Source organism: Phascolarctos cinereus, unplaced genomic scaffold, assembly GCF_003287225.1.
Source record: "Phascolarctos cinereus isolate Bilbo 61053 unplaced genomic scaffold, phaCin_HiC Scaffold_5;HRSCAF=322, whole genome shotgun sequence".
NCBI lineage: Eukaryota > Metazoa > Chordata > Mammalia > Diprotodontia > Phascolarctidae > Phascolarctos > Phascolarctos cinereus.
In genome coordinates this window covers 67,783,152-67,800,468 of record NW_027555958.1, presented here as the reverse complement: position 1 = coordinate 67,800,468, position 17,317 = coordinate 67,783,152, and the positions used below count along the sequence as shown (strand labels likewise).

Below are 17,317 nucleotides of genomic sequence, written 5' to 3'. Positions count from 1 at the left end.
TATGTCATTTACACTATAAACTTGTAAAATCTTATCTTAAAAATAAGTGCCACATCATGGTACAAGATAAACAAAACACCTTTTTTCTTATCTTCACTTTCTGAACTGATTTGGTAGAACATTGTGAATTTACACTCAAAATTTGGAACAATCTCGTAAACAGGTTTTCGTCAGTGTGATGAACGTGAAGTAGATTCAAAAAGGAAATGTTTTTTCTTGAAACCATTTTAGAATTGAAGAATATCACATGCAGCATTTATTTTATCCTTAACATTGCAATGTTTGGAAAACTTGAATTAGAAACAAAAAACAAACCCGTTCTATATACCAACACTGTTTCCTTCCTGATAGAAGTTAACATTAAATGTACAAAAAAGAGACAAACTTGTAGCAGTGCACTGCAGTATATTGGAAGAGGTTAATGCAAAGTAAATACCTACCTACGTAGGTGAAACCTTCACAAAGGTCAACTGAAATAATCCAGAATTAAAACTGAATCATGTAGGTCTTTGATGTAGTCACTAAGCAACCTATAGGCAAGAGTTATATATAATATAAAAGAAAAATATCAATTATTTACAGATGTGAAATTCCCTAGGAAATGTACCCAGAAGTATCAACCCTTGTGTTTTGTACAATCCTGAAGATAAGCACAATTGTTTCATTAATATGGATCACGACTTTTAATAATCAGTATATGAAGTGTGTTCTCTGCTCATGCAGTGATGCCTCCATAGTAAGATATAGGAAGAATAAAAGCCTAGTCATTCTACCCAGACTTGTTACATCTCTAGGAGGAACTGTGGCTTTATTTTTTACAATTCCATATAAATTACTATTTCCTTAGACTACTAAAAGAGGGAGGAAGCAATACACATAAAAAAGATCTCTCTTTGTCTTAAATTTAAGGAATGCTAACTCCTCCATGTTATCGGCACTAGATGGTACAGTCTGTCCTGCTTACTCAATCAGTAGTACAAGTTCGAATCCTCATAACTTTTGCAAGACTTTCACATTTCAAAATTGTTTTCAGATGCCTCTGTGATATCTAAATCCTTTTCACTGTTATCTCTCACTTAAAAATGCCTAATCACCATTTTTCAATAAACACTAAACTGAATATTGTTTACTATATAAAATTCCCATTCCTGCCCTCTCCGCACCCTCAATATCCATTCATTAAGAAGGGATTAAAAATGAAAACAACTCAAAGAACATTTTGCAGCAGTATTCAGCTTTCCTATCAAATATGTAGCATCTTAAATATTGTATACAACCTTTTTAGTAAGATAGACACTGGCTTCAGAGTTTGTTGAAGTGGAGAAAAAAAATGAAAATAAAACCGACTTAAAAGTATTCTAGAAATTGTCTTTTGGAAGGATAGCAAGTGTCCAAATGAAAGAAATATAGAGGGTCGTTTTGTTGCCTTTCCTATACTAATTCTCAGTCCCCTTCTTGAAAAATGTCAGAGTCACCATTCCTCCTGATTGGAGAAAGGCAGAGATTCTGGTCCCTGCTCCTCTGGTTTTTCTGTAGCTGCTTTCTTGTTTCCATAATAGGGCTTGGATAGATGTGTGTCTATTAGAACTTCTCCAAAATGCCCTTTGTAGATAATCCCATGGCATACTTTCTGTCTTTTCTAGTATATAAAATCTAAAAAGGAAAAGACTGCTGTCCTGCTAGACCCAGAGACAGTCTCTATATCTAACTCATCATCAGATTGATTACTGTAATAAGGGGATTGAGCTGGAGAGGTACTTGAGGTAGTGCTATGAGCCTCAGAATTGTGGCATTTGAATTCCTTTTGCAATTTGTTAATCCGGTTGCTCTTTATTCTACTTCCAGAAAGAGTTTTATTTTTTCTTCGGCTTTAATGAGGTCTTTAGACTGGGTCCACTCTTTGCACTTACCACATGATTCCAGTTTTTGTTTTTTGTTTCGATCCTGCTAGTAGGTTCCCCCCCCCCCATCTTTTCACCAGGAGCACACAAGCATTACAGATGTCTCCTGAACAAATCTCATGCAACCCAAAGCAACTCTGGAAATCCTTCATGTAGTGTTTACTGTCAGTGAAATGAGAACTGGAGGCCTTGGCTCTGCAAATACAGCAACCCTCCATACTTCTGTACATCTTTGGTTTGTGGAAACCAAACATTTTGTCTTCTTGGGGGTAGCCTTCCTATAGCAACTCTCCATACTCAATAATGAGAGTGAGGTGTGGTGTGCCCTACAAGCCAACTGAGCCCATGTCTTCTTTAGTTTTCTCCTCTTGTTCTCCTAAACTCTTTTTAAACTAAAAATCCATATGGCTTTAGGTTACCTAATGTTATACGTAAAGGTCCCACTTTCTAGAGTATGTCATAATTAGGTCTGTGAGATCTAATGACACGGATATGTGATGAATGCCTATCCAAACGAGTGACTTGTATTTGGATCCCAGCTCTGACATTTTATAGTTCTATAAGCAGGGAAAAGTCACTTGATATTTCTAAGTGTAATCTCCATCCAAGGTAATTTCTGCTTTTTCCTGTGACTTTTGTTGCCCCATTCATTTTCATATCTTAGATATCAAAAGGCCAGGAAATGCTAGGCTGTATAGGTTTGATCTCCCCACCATGATTAGCTATTGTTTTATGTGTGTACTGTTCAAAGGAATTGTCTTTAGGTGGTACTACTTAATGCAAAACAGTGAAGTTGAGAGTTGGCTGAAAATACAGTTTCCCCCTCATTTTGTACATGGAATAATTGAAGCATGGGGATGTGTTATAGATGTGTATATGTGAATGTTCATGTGCACATATGTGGAGTAAATTCTATTTTCAAGATTAATGAGCAAAATAAACATACTAAAATTTCTTACACATGATGAAGAAAATTATCAGGATGATCCAAAACCCTTAGCTGTTAACATCTGTTTTGTTTTTAATTTTAATCCCTATTGTTATGAGTATTTTGTTAATGGGATTGAGAATAAAAGATGGACTTGGTAAAATTACAGCACACAGTGAAGGAACAGTCTTGTGGTTGTCTTGGTGACTTGAGATTTTTCTCTTCATTTATATTATGGATGTACTGTTAGTGTGATAAACCTCTGGGCAGATATTCAGGGGTAAAATTGTGTGTCTGTGTATGTATGCAAATGTTTGCGTGTATTTATAGTTCCCTGTGGTACTGCTTTATATTTTTTGTATCCCTAGCACCTAGTACAGTGCCTACCACATAGTAGCACAAACTCACTTAACCTCCTATGTCTACAACGGCTTAGAACCAGACTATGCTTCACATCCTAACCAATTATTCCCTCTGGTACCTCACTGTCTTCCCCAGAACTACATAAACCAACCCCAAACTGCTTTTCCACCTTTTGCCCTAAGAATAGTAATCAAATCAATTCTGGCAACACCTCTGGAAATACTATAAAAAACCTACCACCCTGTGGCTCCACTCACTCTCATATCTCCTAAGATCAAAACTCTCTTCCGTAACCAGTACGATTTTATACAGTATAATCTCTTTGCATTTAGTACAATTGATGAAGCCTGGTTACTTGATTTGAAATCTTTACAAATTTGAATATCTTCAGTACCTGGAAGTATCACAAATACTCTACCTGAAATGATAACTAATCATGTTATTAGTCTATAGTCAAATGGAAAGAATCCTCGAAATTTGCTCACCAGCTCTCATTCACTAGCTACATGACCCTGTGCTGTTCACTGATGCTCCCAAGGTCTCAATTTCCTTAAAATGAACAGAGAGGACAAGATATGTTTTTAGAGGCAGCTTTGGACAGCGGTTTCAACTATAGAGGACAAAACCAAGAAACTTCAAAAGCTAGTTTTAGCTATTGAAATTCTTATAATGTAGACTTTGGTCTAAATTATGAATTCCTATGTACCCTATTAGCATTATCAGTGGAACCATATTGTAGCTATAAGCTTATTTTGGGGACCAGAGAGCAATTCAGTGTTTTTTTTTTTCTTTCTAAAAATGAAAAGCATGAAGCATGAATCTTTTTTGGAGCAGTTGAGTGGGCATTAAAAAAAAGAACTGAGAAATCAAAAAGTGGCCTACAGCTGAAAGTTAACATAAGCTATATCAGTTATGTGTGTTCAAAATATCATTACTGAACTTGGGGCCTTAGGAGATTTACTGCAGTTGGCTTGGACCCCATTTTATATGATGTAATATTGAAAATCTATGCACAGATGCTTTGTCTTTCCCATTAGGTGTCATTAGCTACACTTATAATCTCATAAAACTTTTTGGTAATAAATTAAGTTGTTGTGATCAAATGAGTTAATGTATGTAAAGTGTTTTATAAATTCAGAGTGTTATATAAATAATAACTGACATTTATGTAGCCTTTTGCAAAGCGCTTTACATGTATTAGTATCTCATTTGAGCCTCACACTCTGTGAAGTAGGAACTACAGGTTTTATTATTGAATAAGAGGAAAAGAAAACACATTTATTATTCACTTACTGTTTTCCAGGAACCATACTAGGCCTTGAGGATAAATATATAAAAGACAGTTCCTATCCTCAAGAACTTTCATTCTAATAAGGTATACTACTCATGTAGAGCTGTAACTTATGTTCTAGGAATATTCTCAAAGATCTTACCTTATAATAGGAGAAACTAGATATCTTCATGTCAGTTACAGAAGGATACATGAGAGTGAGTGGAACTGCAGAGTGGTAGCTTTTCACACTATTTCTGGGTGTGTTGCCAGTATTGATTTGATTACTGTCCTCAGAGCAAAAAATTTGACATTGGTTTATGTAGTACTGGGGCAGATAGTGAGGTGCCAGAGGGAATAGTTGGTTAGAATGTGAAGCATAGTCTGGTTCTAAGCTATTGTAGACATAGTAGGTTAAGTGAGTTTGTACTCACTCACGATTAAGACAGTTACACCCAGGGCAGAGTTCCAAAGCTGAATGCATTCATATCTTCAAGGAGGTTTGTTCATTTGTTTCAGTCTTATTTGACTCTTCTTGACCACATTTGTGGTTTTCTTGGCAAAGATGTTAGATGGTTTGCCATGTCCTTCACCAGATCATTTTACAGATGAGGAAATTGAGGCAAACAGGGCTAAGTGACTTGCCCAGGGTCACACAGCTAGTAAGTATCTGAGGTAAGAATTGAACTCAACTTTTTCAGATTCTAGACCTGATACTCTATCCACTGCACCACCTAGCTACCTATTCTCCACAAGTCTGCTCCAAAGAGTGCTACTGTGGGTTGTGGGGTACAGTGGACTTTCTGCAGCAGGGCAAATGGCAATATGCCCATGGTAGATGACTAGATGGAATGTAGTATTCCTATTATAATTCCCTCAGTTGCTGGTAACCTTCCACCACAAATTTCTTTGTGTATATTTTGTATTAAAATATTCCTGCTAGCGTCCCCAATATAGAATGTAAGCTTGTTAAGGTCAGAGACAGTTTTTTTTTCCTGTCTTTGTATCATCAATGACTTGCACAATGACTAACACAAAGGAGGCACTTAAAAACGCTTGCTGGATAAATAAACGAACCTTCACTTTGCAGATGGTATAACTGAGGCTCAGAAAAAAGCAATTTAATACTCACTGATCTTAGCTAGTAAGCATCAGAAGCAAGAAGTTGAATCCAGATGATCCTGACTCCAAGTCTGGTACTTTAGTCATCATGTTGAACTTTCTCTCACTCTTATCTACTTATATTATTTGAAATCCTAGGACCAGGCTTCAGTAGCTGGGGCTTAAACCCATGTAAACTGGTATCATTCCTGTTCATTATCTGAGGAGACTGGTGAGTTTTCATAAATGATATCAATAGGACATTGTCAAATTTATTCCCAGCAGCTTCAGAAAATAAGGCTTTATCTTCCAATAACTATGGGTTATTTGGTTCAATACCCCATAGCTTATCCATTCTTCCTTCCCATTCTTATCTGGTATCAAAGAAAAGGAGATAACCATACTAGCTGATGTGTCCTAGAGCTCAGGTATCATTGGGTCTACAGAATCACAGACCTCCATCTGAGCCCAGAGGCCATTCAGTTTAAGTCCCTCATTTTTCAGTTGAGAAAGCTGAGACTTAAGCAGGTTAAATGACTTGACCAGAGTACCCCAGGTACTAAGGATCAAAAGGTGGGATTTAAAATGCAGGTCTCCTGGCTCCAGGGCAGGTACACTCTCCACTGTACTGTATATTCTGTTCTCAAGATCCCAGTCTTAGAACCCCTAGCTTTGATAGTCTGGCCCTGGGACCAAAACTGTCATTTGATTCCTATGGATCATTGAATGCTAATTAAGATCATCACAGAATGTTACAGCTGGAAGGGAACATGAGGTGTGCACACAGAGGGATTCATAATTAGCTGCAAATTGAACATTTTTACCAGCAGCCTCCTCCCAACTATGGGAGAACATGACTTGTGGGACCAATTTTTTTTTGAAGTTTTCTATCAGTGGCTCTAGCAAAAATAATTGATAGTTATACAGCACTTTAAAGTCATAAAGTGTTTTATGTACATGCAGGTAGCTAAGTGGTGCAGTAAATATAACCCCATGTCTGGGGTCAGGAAGGTTCTCAAAGAGGCCCAAAATGGCATCACTATGCTAGAGTCAAGTTACAGCGTGTCTGACTGTGGCTGGTCAGAATGTTGTACCACAGGTCAGGTAAGAACTGAGTTCAGATGTTACCTCAGACACTTACTAGCTGTGTGACCTTGGGCAAGTCACAACTTCTGTCTGCCTCAAATTTCCGCAACTATAGAATGGAGATAAAGATAGTACCCATCTCCCAGGGCTGTTGTGAGGAACCCATCTCCCAGGGCTGTTGTGAGGAACCAATAAGATAATATTTGTAAAGCACTTAGCATAGACCCTAGCACATAGTAGGTGTTATATAAAGGTTAGCTATTGTTGTTGCTGGTATGATTTTTACTATTATCTTTTGAGCTTCACAACAACCATCATGGTGAGGTAGGTAATACAATGATTTTTCATCCCCGTTTTAAAGATGAGGAAACTGAGTTTCAGAATAGTTAAGTGACTTGCCCACCGTCACACAATAATGATCAGAACCAAGATTTGAAGTCCTCTTGTCAAAGGCTTCAGCTACAACTTTCAACCCACAATAACATGCTGTTACTTTATGCATGTAAGGTTCAGTTTGTTCCCAACATTTTTGGTCCGTTGGTAGACAGAGCTAAAATAGTATTCATATATACAGTTTCAAAAGCCACTTTTCAGTACATTGTCATTTTTTTTTAAATAAGATAACATTTAATGCTGGATTTAATGCTAAAATTGTCTTCATGAAAGGTAATTTGAAAAATAATAAAATTAGTTTATGTCTACTGATAGATAAATGCTACTTGATTTGCTGGGGTTGAGAAGTAAAGGAGAATTAACCTGAACTGTAGCTGAAACATAGCCCTGCGTCTTAAGAAAGTATTTTTTTTCCCTTTAAATATAATTTTGCATTTTTATTAAAAAAAAAAAGACCAAGGTGAAACTTATGGACCTAACTAAGCCTATATTTTAAAGCACCTAAAGCTAAAATATGAAAAAAGAGGTAAGGAAAAGTGACCAGAAATGCTTTTCCATATTCTGATTCTGGCTTACCTCTTAACCAAATTTTGAATGGATCAGAGGAAAACAAACACTCCCCACCCCCCCAAACAAAACAAAACAAAACGAAACGAAACGAAAAACAATTAACTTTCAATTTATCAGCTGGAGGAGGGGAGGTAAGAAAAAAAGGAAAAAAAGTTACTTGATAACTTTATTATATATTTAAAAGGAATAGTAAGTTGTGCATAGCAGATCTGCAAGTTCATGTGCAATCAATTTTATTTTCTATTCTATATTATGGAAATCCTTATTTTATTTCTTAAGTTTGGAATAAAAAAAAAAGACTGTACATGGTTTACTTTTCTTTGCAAAATATCAAGTTCTTTTTCTTGGTGTAAGAAGTGGCTCTAATGCCAGCATGGTCTTTGTTCAGGTTTAGTTTTGGGAACAAATGACCCACTTGTAAACCACTGAAGAGCTGACAAAAAGGAGTTCTTTGCCCCAACGCAGCAAGGATATGGCACAAGGATACAGTGGTTCTTATCTTCAGCTTTGATAGACACGGCTTCCCTTGCCTCCCTATGGAAATGCATTTGATCATCGGGTCATCAGGATATAATAATTCATATGGTCTCAGCTAATCTATCAAGTTTGAGAGGTCTAAACTCCATCTGATTGAATTCTTTATGCTCTTAGGTGACCAGGAAACTGAAACAGAAGCCAGGGTCAATCAGGTCCTGGGGATAGCTTTGTCACCTTTTGGGAATGTTAATTCCTAACATGATAGGGGCAAGGGAGAAAAGGCAGAGCCTGAGCCTACTCCACATCTGGAGTTGGGGGAAGGGAGAACTATCTACCATATATTAGTCTTTTCATACTTGGTTTCTAGGTTTCTGAATAGTTGGGTTTCAGGACAAGAGACAATTTACTATGAATAAGGCTTGAACATTCTATCTGCTAAAATTGTAACAGAGGCCAATAAGAGAGAATGAGAACTAGAGAAGAAGCTAATAGAAGCAACTAAGTTTAATTTAGAAACTCACCTTATGGTCAATACTTATCATGAAAGGACTTCACATTGCCTAAATACAAGTAATCACAATTAAATTAAATGAGGGTCTTCTAAAAATGAGTACAGATAGAACATACATTTGGGCCTAGTGGTTCATTGGGAAAAATGTTGATTAAATTTGCTGGAAATGCCATTTTTTTTGTCAATCAGTTAGTCAGTCAATAAGCCTTTATTAAGTGTTGACTATCTAATTTACTGTTATCAGGAATAACATATACCTCAGAGCACAGATTGAAACCAAGGCCACGACTATACAACTGAAGGGACTATAGAATGACTTCCTCATACATACGTTCTCTCCCCTAACATAAGATCTCTGAGGACAGAGTCTCTTTATATTCCCCAGCACTTAACACTGTGCCTGGCATAGAGTAGTAGTGCTGGGCAATCATTACTAAATGATTGCTTGCTGGTTAATTGATTGATATAGCAAATTAAGTCATAGGATATAGAATAGGGAAGGACCTTAGCTAACATCTAGTTTATCCCCCTAATTTTAAAGATAAGGAAACTGAAGTCTACAGAGATTAAAATCACCACAAAATCTACATACTAAAGCCCACATTTGACCCCAAGTTTTGTGATTCCAAATCCAGTGCCCTTTCAATACTACACAACTGAAAATTCCTTATATTTCCCAGAATGCTACAGTGTAAACACAGACATTTTCCAATGCAGGAAATACTTTTTCTTGGTCATAAATATTTTTCTCCCCAGAGGCAGAACTTTAAGCTAGGTCATCTTGAATCTTATCTGAGATACATCCACACCCCGCCCACACACTTGTGTATAATACATGCACACATTTGTGTATGTTTTGTATATACACACATATTAAGTTTTATACAAAATATAGTCATTCCACATAATAATAGTAGTCATATGCATATGTTTTATATATATGGATATGGATACTCCGTGTATATGTGTGTGTGTGTGTGTATATGTAGAAAGTGGTAGTGCAGTGAATAGAGAGAAGACTTGGTATCCAGAAGACTGGGGTCCTGGGTTCACATCTCTGGCGTATACAACTGTTATGGCAGTAGGGGAGCTGCTTAATCTCTCAGGGCCCAAACAAAACTCTTTAAGCCTAGACGTTTCAGAACCGGTGCTTATATGCATTGGGAGAAGCTTCTTTCTAGGAGTTCTGACTTCCAATGAAATCACAGACATGCTTCAGAATAGGTAGGTGAATATCTATATTTTTTAACTTGGATAGATATCTATATATGTATGCAAATCTATACCCTTTTGTGTCTACATGTCCATATGTGTATGTTGATGTACATAAACACGAATGCTTGTGTGTATATGCAATAATATCATTTCCCACACAGCATCATTCCAGTGGACTAGAGTCCAGGAGCCTCATCATGAAGAAGCTCATTGTCCTTTGCAACTTCATAAATCTTGATACCCACAATGCATCAGTGCTCTCAGTACCTTCTGCCTCTCTGATTGGAACGCCGGAGGGTGCCGTCCATCTCTTCATTTCCTACCAGGCTGCACTCCCTTTGGACTGGACTATTCTGTGCCTCTGGGGCACCTCCCCACCCCCTATCTTTTCAGTATCCTTTTGTGTGCTGTCTTCTCCAATTAGATTGTAGCTTCTTAAGGACTGGGACTGTCTTTCTTTTTTATATTAGTGTCTCCAGAATTTATCACAATGCCTGTCACATAGTAGGTACTTAATTGTTTATTGACTGACTGACAAGAAGCAAATCTAATTATGAATGAATGCTGTGAGAGTTCAAGCCTACATAAACATCTATTTCCTTGAACTCTTGCTTGACCGGAGACCACAGTTTTCCTTTTGGATCCTTTCACCATTCTTCTGCCTACCAGTTCTCCTGGAAAACTGGCTTTTGACACTTTTCTGCTCTTTTTCTCATCCTGGCTTTTCTGCTAATTGTCCTTTCCTCCCCCTCTAGAACAACCAGTTTCTTGTTTTGTGCCTCTGAATTGCAGACCTTATTACTGAGTCCTTGCTCATATACAATCTGAATTATTTTCCCCCTGAGTCATTGGGCTCACATATATGAGATGAATTGTCTTCTCAACGTGATTATTTCAGTTTCTTTTGGACATTTTCATGGGAAAGGAAACTGTCTTGGCGCAATAAAAGAGCCCCTTTTCTGGTCTCTGGAAATGTCCCTGCTGTCTTATGTGCCACCTTAACAGCTGACCCTTATATATAGCTTTAAAATTTATAAAGTGCTTTATCTTGCCCTGAGGTGGGTACTACAAGTATTATTACTATCATTTTACAGGTGTGGAAACCGATGCCCAGAGGGTTTACTTGACCTGTACATGATGACAGCTACTAAATATAAGAGGAAGGATTCAAACTCAGGGCTTATTGACTCTAAGTCATCAATTACATTCCTTTCCTCCTCTCTTAGAAAAAAAAATACACCACACAGAAGCTGGATTCAGATTTGAGGCATGATATTTCCCCTTGCAAAATGTCAGGCTTTGGATTGTACTCAAAGATGTCACATGCTTTCCTGCTATGATATATGGGCCTGAATTCATTAGTGATGGATTCCTAGTGGAAGTACAGGTAAAACTTCTTAACTAAGCAAACGTTCCATCATCCTGGCACTGTAAAATGTCATCAACACTCTCTGTGTAATCTTTTCTTTTCTTTGCTACATTTGGATGATTCAGGAAGACATTAGAATAATGCCATACCCTTCTGAAGTTAATGGCCAAACAGAGAAATACCTTAGAAACCCCAGCCTTTGTGTTCAGCAGAGCCTTCTTTCTGCCCTCATTATTTACTGGAGTTTCTGCCAAATGTGCTAATTGAACTGCAGTTCCATTCATTTGCAATGCAAAAACATAAAAGGGTTTAGGACTCTGCTGCAAGACTTGCCCTTTAGTTCTGGGTTCACCAGTCCTTCATCTCCCTCACTGGTCCTTATCTTTGAGGTTTCAAAACTTGGGCAGCTTGCCACCCAGTGACAGCATGAAAGTTAATGGAGCTCTAATTCAGGTAATTCCCATGAATTAAAAATAACTTTGGAAAGCCCTGCAATTTCAACACAATCAAATGCAGAGTTCACAATAGAGCATTTCCCATTTTCAAATATTTTGGGACTATTTCAGCAACAAACAGGCATCCAGAAAAGAGCAGAATGTTTTCTTTGGTGATTACTATGAAATAAGACCTTTGATTAACATTACATTGTTTGTTTAGGTCTACCAATGCATTTCCCTCTATATTATATAATTTGGAAATGAAGATACACATACAACAGTTCTTAACCATGGAATGAGATCAATTGCCCTTTCCGCACAGATACCAACAATATCAATGAAAGTAATAAGCCAAATCAATGAACGACTCACAGAAAACAAAAGTGCTGGGCTCACATCTAGTTCTGATTTTATTCCTTTACAAATACAAGATTTGGGTATGGGACAGAGGAGGTCATTGAGATGGCTTAGAGGAGGGTAGAAGGCTTTTAGTCCATCCCACTGGGGAAAAAAAAAAGATAGAACCATAGTGAAGTTATTCTGAATGGAAATACAGTATTTTTCCAAAGATTCCCCACAATTTCCCTTTTGTTACCTGAGCTGCTAAGTGTTGATATATTTAAAATACGTAATTATTAGGTCCTTCTTTATATTAGTTTCTTCATCCTGCAGTTACCTTTTGTTTTCAAGTAGAAATTGAAAAAGCAAAACAAAAACAAGTTATCCTAAGAAGATTTCCTACTCTGGAAGACAATGATAATTCACATTTTTATAGCACTTTAGTCTTTTTCTTTTAAATCTTCTTTTCCTTCTCTCAAATTCCAGCTCATTTTCCTATGTTTTTGTTGACAAGATCTTCTAACCCTTGGACACAAAGTCAATTCAATAGTGGTTTTTTTTTTAGTTGAATTTAAGAAATTTGAAAATCCCCAAACTCCATGAAATTCTTCATGTTGTCTGTACCTTAGAAACAAATGACACATACAATCAATTAAACTCCCAAACCGTTAATCTGCTATATAAGCCAAATAACTAAATAGCATACAAAAATGTAAGAAATAGCTTAGTAGTATGTTTCTTTGAAGAAGAATAATACCACTAGTGATTTCATACCACAATTGAGCCCTCAGTTAATGTTAATCACCTTAGAAGTCAAACCAAATTTTATTCAGGATAACATCATACTCACAACTCTTCTCCATTCTCTGCTAAAGCAACATGTAATTTCTGTGCAATATACTATACTATGGACTCACCTCTCCTTTTGGACCTAGTTTCTTGCTTTGGTTTCTCTGACATTATTCTCTCCTATTTTTCTTGTGTGATTACTCCTTCTGAATGACCTTTATTGGATCATCATCCAACCCCTGCCCCCTTAGCATGGGTATTCTCAATGTGATATAGAAGATAGGGAACTGAAATGGAGTTAGGAAAACCTAGGTTCAAAACCCAGCTTGGACATTTACTATCTGAACTTCGACAATTCACTGAATTTCACTAAGCCTAAGTTTAGTCACCCATAAAATGAGAGAGAGTAGGACTAAAAAATCTCTTAAGATAAATTTCAGTTTTAAATTTGTGATCCTATGATTCAGGCCTCTGTCCTGAGCCCTCTTCTCTTCTCTCTAAATGCTATCTTTCTCTGGAAAATCTTGTCAGTTCCCATGGGTACAAGAACTATATCAATGCAGATCATTCCCCAAATCTATAAATCTAACCCTCTTCTCTCCCCTGAATTTCAGCCCTGCATCACCAATTGTATTCCATATCCCTTTTTCTGGATGTACTGTGAGCATCTTCATTTCAACATTTCCAAAAAAGAGCCCATTATCTTCCCCAGTAAACCTATCTTTAGTCCAAATTGAGTAAATTCTGTGTCACCATCATCTGTCCATTCCCTGAGTTTTGCAGCCTAGTAGTCGCTTGGTTCAGTGGCATTAGTAAGAATTTACTCAGTGCCTGTTATGTGCAAGACACATCCTTGACTCTTTCTTCCTCCATGCCTTCTATAGCCAATCTGGTCCCCAAATTTTGTTTATTCAGTTTCCACCGCATTTCTTACATTTTCCCATTTCTTTTTACTCATACAGTCACTATCTAACTTCAGTTATTCTTCACCTATGACCTAGACTGTAACAGCCTTTCTAATTGGTCTCACTGCATCCAATCTCTCCCATAGTTGATCCCTTCTTACCCAGCTGCCAAAATCCTTTCCCTAAAGCACAGCTATGTCATTACTCTGTTCAAAAATGTCCACTGGCTCCAATTTCTAATAAGCTCTCCCTGATTTGGTTTCTACTTGCATTTCCAGCATGAATTCATACAATTCATCATCAAAAAGTCTATATTCCTGTTAAATTAGATGTAGAGAGGAAAGAGAGGTTGTTTGGGATCCACAGGACCTTGGTCCAAATTCTACCAATACAACTCACTAGCTACATAACCACTGTCAAATTACTTAATCTCTCTGGGCCTCAGTTTCCTCGTCTGTAAAATATAGAGGTTGGACTAACTTTAAAATGTGCCTGCCGCCTGGAAAAAACTGAGAAAGTTTTTAAAAAATTGTTTATTTTGTCCTATCAAGGATGAAGTTTACAAAGACCATCTACTATTCCCACCCCAAAGAAAAAGACCCTTAGATTAAAAAAAAAATTAAGCAAATAACATAGATGGAAGTAATGTTGGAATTAGTTCAGAATATAGAACAGAAGTAAAAAAAAAAACATTTCAAGCCTCTGAATTCCCTTCCACCTCTAAATCTATAATCTTACGATCCTATTTCCCCCATCTCCTTCTTTGACTCCTTCACACAAATTATCCCCTATATTTAGAATGTACTTTCTCCTCCAATCTACTTTAAAAATGATTGTCTTTTAGCAAAACTCAATTCAGCTGCCCCTACCTCTCTAGAGCCTTCTCCAATTCTGTCCAGTTGGTGATGCTCTCTCCTGCCTTGGTTTACCTTGTGCTATACATCTTCTATCCCCCCAACTGAATGTAAAACTCTTGAGGTCGGAGACTTTTTCAACTGGCATATTCCCAGCAACTAGCACAGTGCCATGCATAGGGCTAACAGTAAATACTCATTGGACTGAACAGAATTGGCTTAGAAAGAAGATTGTGTGATGCAGAAGAGAGCATTCAGTTGCTTAGGATCCATAAAGTAAAGCAGATGTTCCAAAGTAGAAGCATGATCCCTCAGCCCTGGCAAGCCAGTGGTAGGTCTTATTTATTGCTTCAGGGACTCTTTGTTCATATAAAGTAATATATCTCTACAAAATGGCTACAATTTACTCTGACTATATATATATCCCTTAGGAGGAAACCTCTACTTCTTTAAGAATGCACATCTTGCTGTGCTAAAACCACACTCATGCTTATTGAATAGAGCACAAGCTCTATGTAGCTTATAAAAGCAAGATCAAAGTCCACACTGCCAAACTGAATGGACATCTGGTACTGGACAGGAAAGGAGACAGACTAAAACATTGCGTACCTTAATGAGTACCCCATCTGCCTGCCCCCCCCAGTCACATACTTTATTTATATTGATAAATAGAAAGGGGATCTATCTAGACCTATTTTATTTATATCTACATTTTATCTATATATAAGGCAACATAGTATAGATAGAGTAAAAGATTTGAAACCAGGGAGACCAGAAAGTCAGAAGTAGAGCTTGGAGAAGAATGAAGGTTGGCTAGCCTATGCCTCCTCTCAAAATGGAGGCCCCAGAAAGAACTTGTCAAAGGGAGAATGTGGATAGAATGGCATAAGAATATCCCTGGGTGAGAAGCTATAGATACAGATGGATATTCCAGGTAGTAGAGGCCCTGATGGGGAGAATGAATATGTCAAGACATGGGGGCAAAGTCTAGAAAACAGAGCCAAAATGGGAAATATTTCGACACTGATAAACTGATCTCAAAACCTTCATACCATCCCTCTGTAACAGACATTATAAAATAGAAAAATGAGGGTACCAACTATTTCCGGATATGTGGGGTAGGCGGCGGAGCCAAGATGGCAGAGTGAAAGCAGTGACTTGCTTGAGTTCTCCACCAGACTCTTCCAAATACCTGTAAAAAATGTCTCTAAACAAATTCTAGAGCAGCAGAACACACAAAAAAGCAGAGTGAAGTCCAAAAGCTCACTAAAGAAAATATTTCCTTAAAAATTATAATGGAGCAAATAGAAGTTAGTGACTTTATGAGAAATCAAGACATTGTAAAACAAAACCAAAAGAACGAAAAAAAAAATAGAAAACAATGTAAAATATCTCATTGGATAAAACAACTGACCTGGAAAATAGATCCAGGAGAGATAATTTGAAAATTATTGGACTATCTGAAAGCCATGATAAAAAAAAGAAGGCTTGGAATATGATGTTCCAGAAGTCAAAGGAGCTAGGGTTAAAACCAAGAATCATCTACCCAGCAAAACTGAGTATAATCCTTAGGGGGAAAAATGGACATTCAGTAAAACAGAAGACTTCCAAACATTCTTGATGAAAAGACCAGAGCTGAATAGAAAATTAAACTTTCAAATATGAAACTCAAGAGAAGCATGAAAAGGTAAACAGGAAAGAGAAATCATAAAGGACTTATTAAAGTTGAACTATTTACCTTTCTCAGTGATACACACACACACACACACACACACACACACACACACACACATATAGATAGAGGACACAGGGTGAGTTGAGTATGAAAGGATGATATCTAAAAAACATAATTAAAATATGAGAGAGGATTGTACTGGAAGAAGAAGACAGGGAAAGGTAGAATGGGGTAACTTGTCTTACACAAAATAGAGAAGAAAAAGCTTTTACCATGGAGGGGAAGAGGGGGAAGGTAAGAGGGAATGAATGAATCTTACTCTTATCAGATTTGGCTTAAGGAGGGAATAACATACACACTCAACTGGGTATGGAAATCTATCTTACCCTACAGGAAAATGGGGGGAAGGAGATAAGAGAGGGGTGTATGATATAAGGGAGGGCAGATTGTGGGAGAGGGAAATCAGAAGCAAACTCTTTTGAGGAGGGACAGGGTCACAGGAGGCAATGGTGTATAGAAATCTATCCTGCCCTACAGGGGAAGTTGATATGAGAAGGTGGGGTGATAGATGAAAGGGCAGATCAGGGGAAGAGGTATTCAGAATGCATGCCATCTTGGGGTGGGATGAGGGGAGAGATGGGGAGAAAATTTGGATCTCAAAATCTTGTGGAAGTGAATGTTGAAAACAAAAAATAAATTAATTAATAGAGAAAAAAAGATATATGGGATAAAAGTATTGGACTTAGATTCAGGAAAACTTGAATTCAAATTTTGATCTTAAAATTTACTGTGACAATAGGCAAGTCCAATGTGACATGATAAGTATTTACATACAAGCGCTATGTACAAAGGCACTGGGCCATGAATGTGAGATAGAAAGACAAAACACAATATGGTTCATCTCTTTAAGTGTTCTCCGCAGCTATAAAAAGTAGACAGGAGCACCTATAGTAAATACTTCAATTGTTCAAATTCCTAATTTATAAAATGGGGATGATACCTGAAAAATACCTGTAATAACTACTTCACAAGTTTATTATAAGGCCCAAATTAGACATAGGAGAGGGAGGGAAAGAGGGAGGGAGGGGAGAAGAAAAGAGAGGGAAGCAAGGAAGGAGGAGGAGGAGGAGGGAG

General features: G+C 37.3%; 1 protein-coding gene and 1 pseudogene across 1 annotated transcript in view; both read right to left on the bottom strand.

Moving 5' to 3' along the window:
* OLFM3 (olfactomedin 3) overlaps positions 1-17,317 on the bottom strand; it is a 256,531-nt gene that overhangs the window by 165,250 nt on the left and 73,964 nt on the right. The gene's annotated exons all lie outside the window — the stretch shown is intronic.
* LOC110217658 (SIN3-HDAC complex-associated factor pseudogene) lies at positions 1,472-2,155 on the bottom strand (annotated as a pseudogene).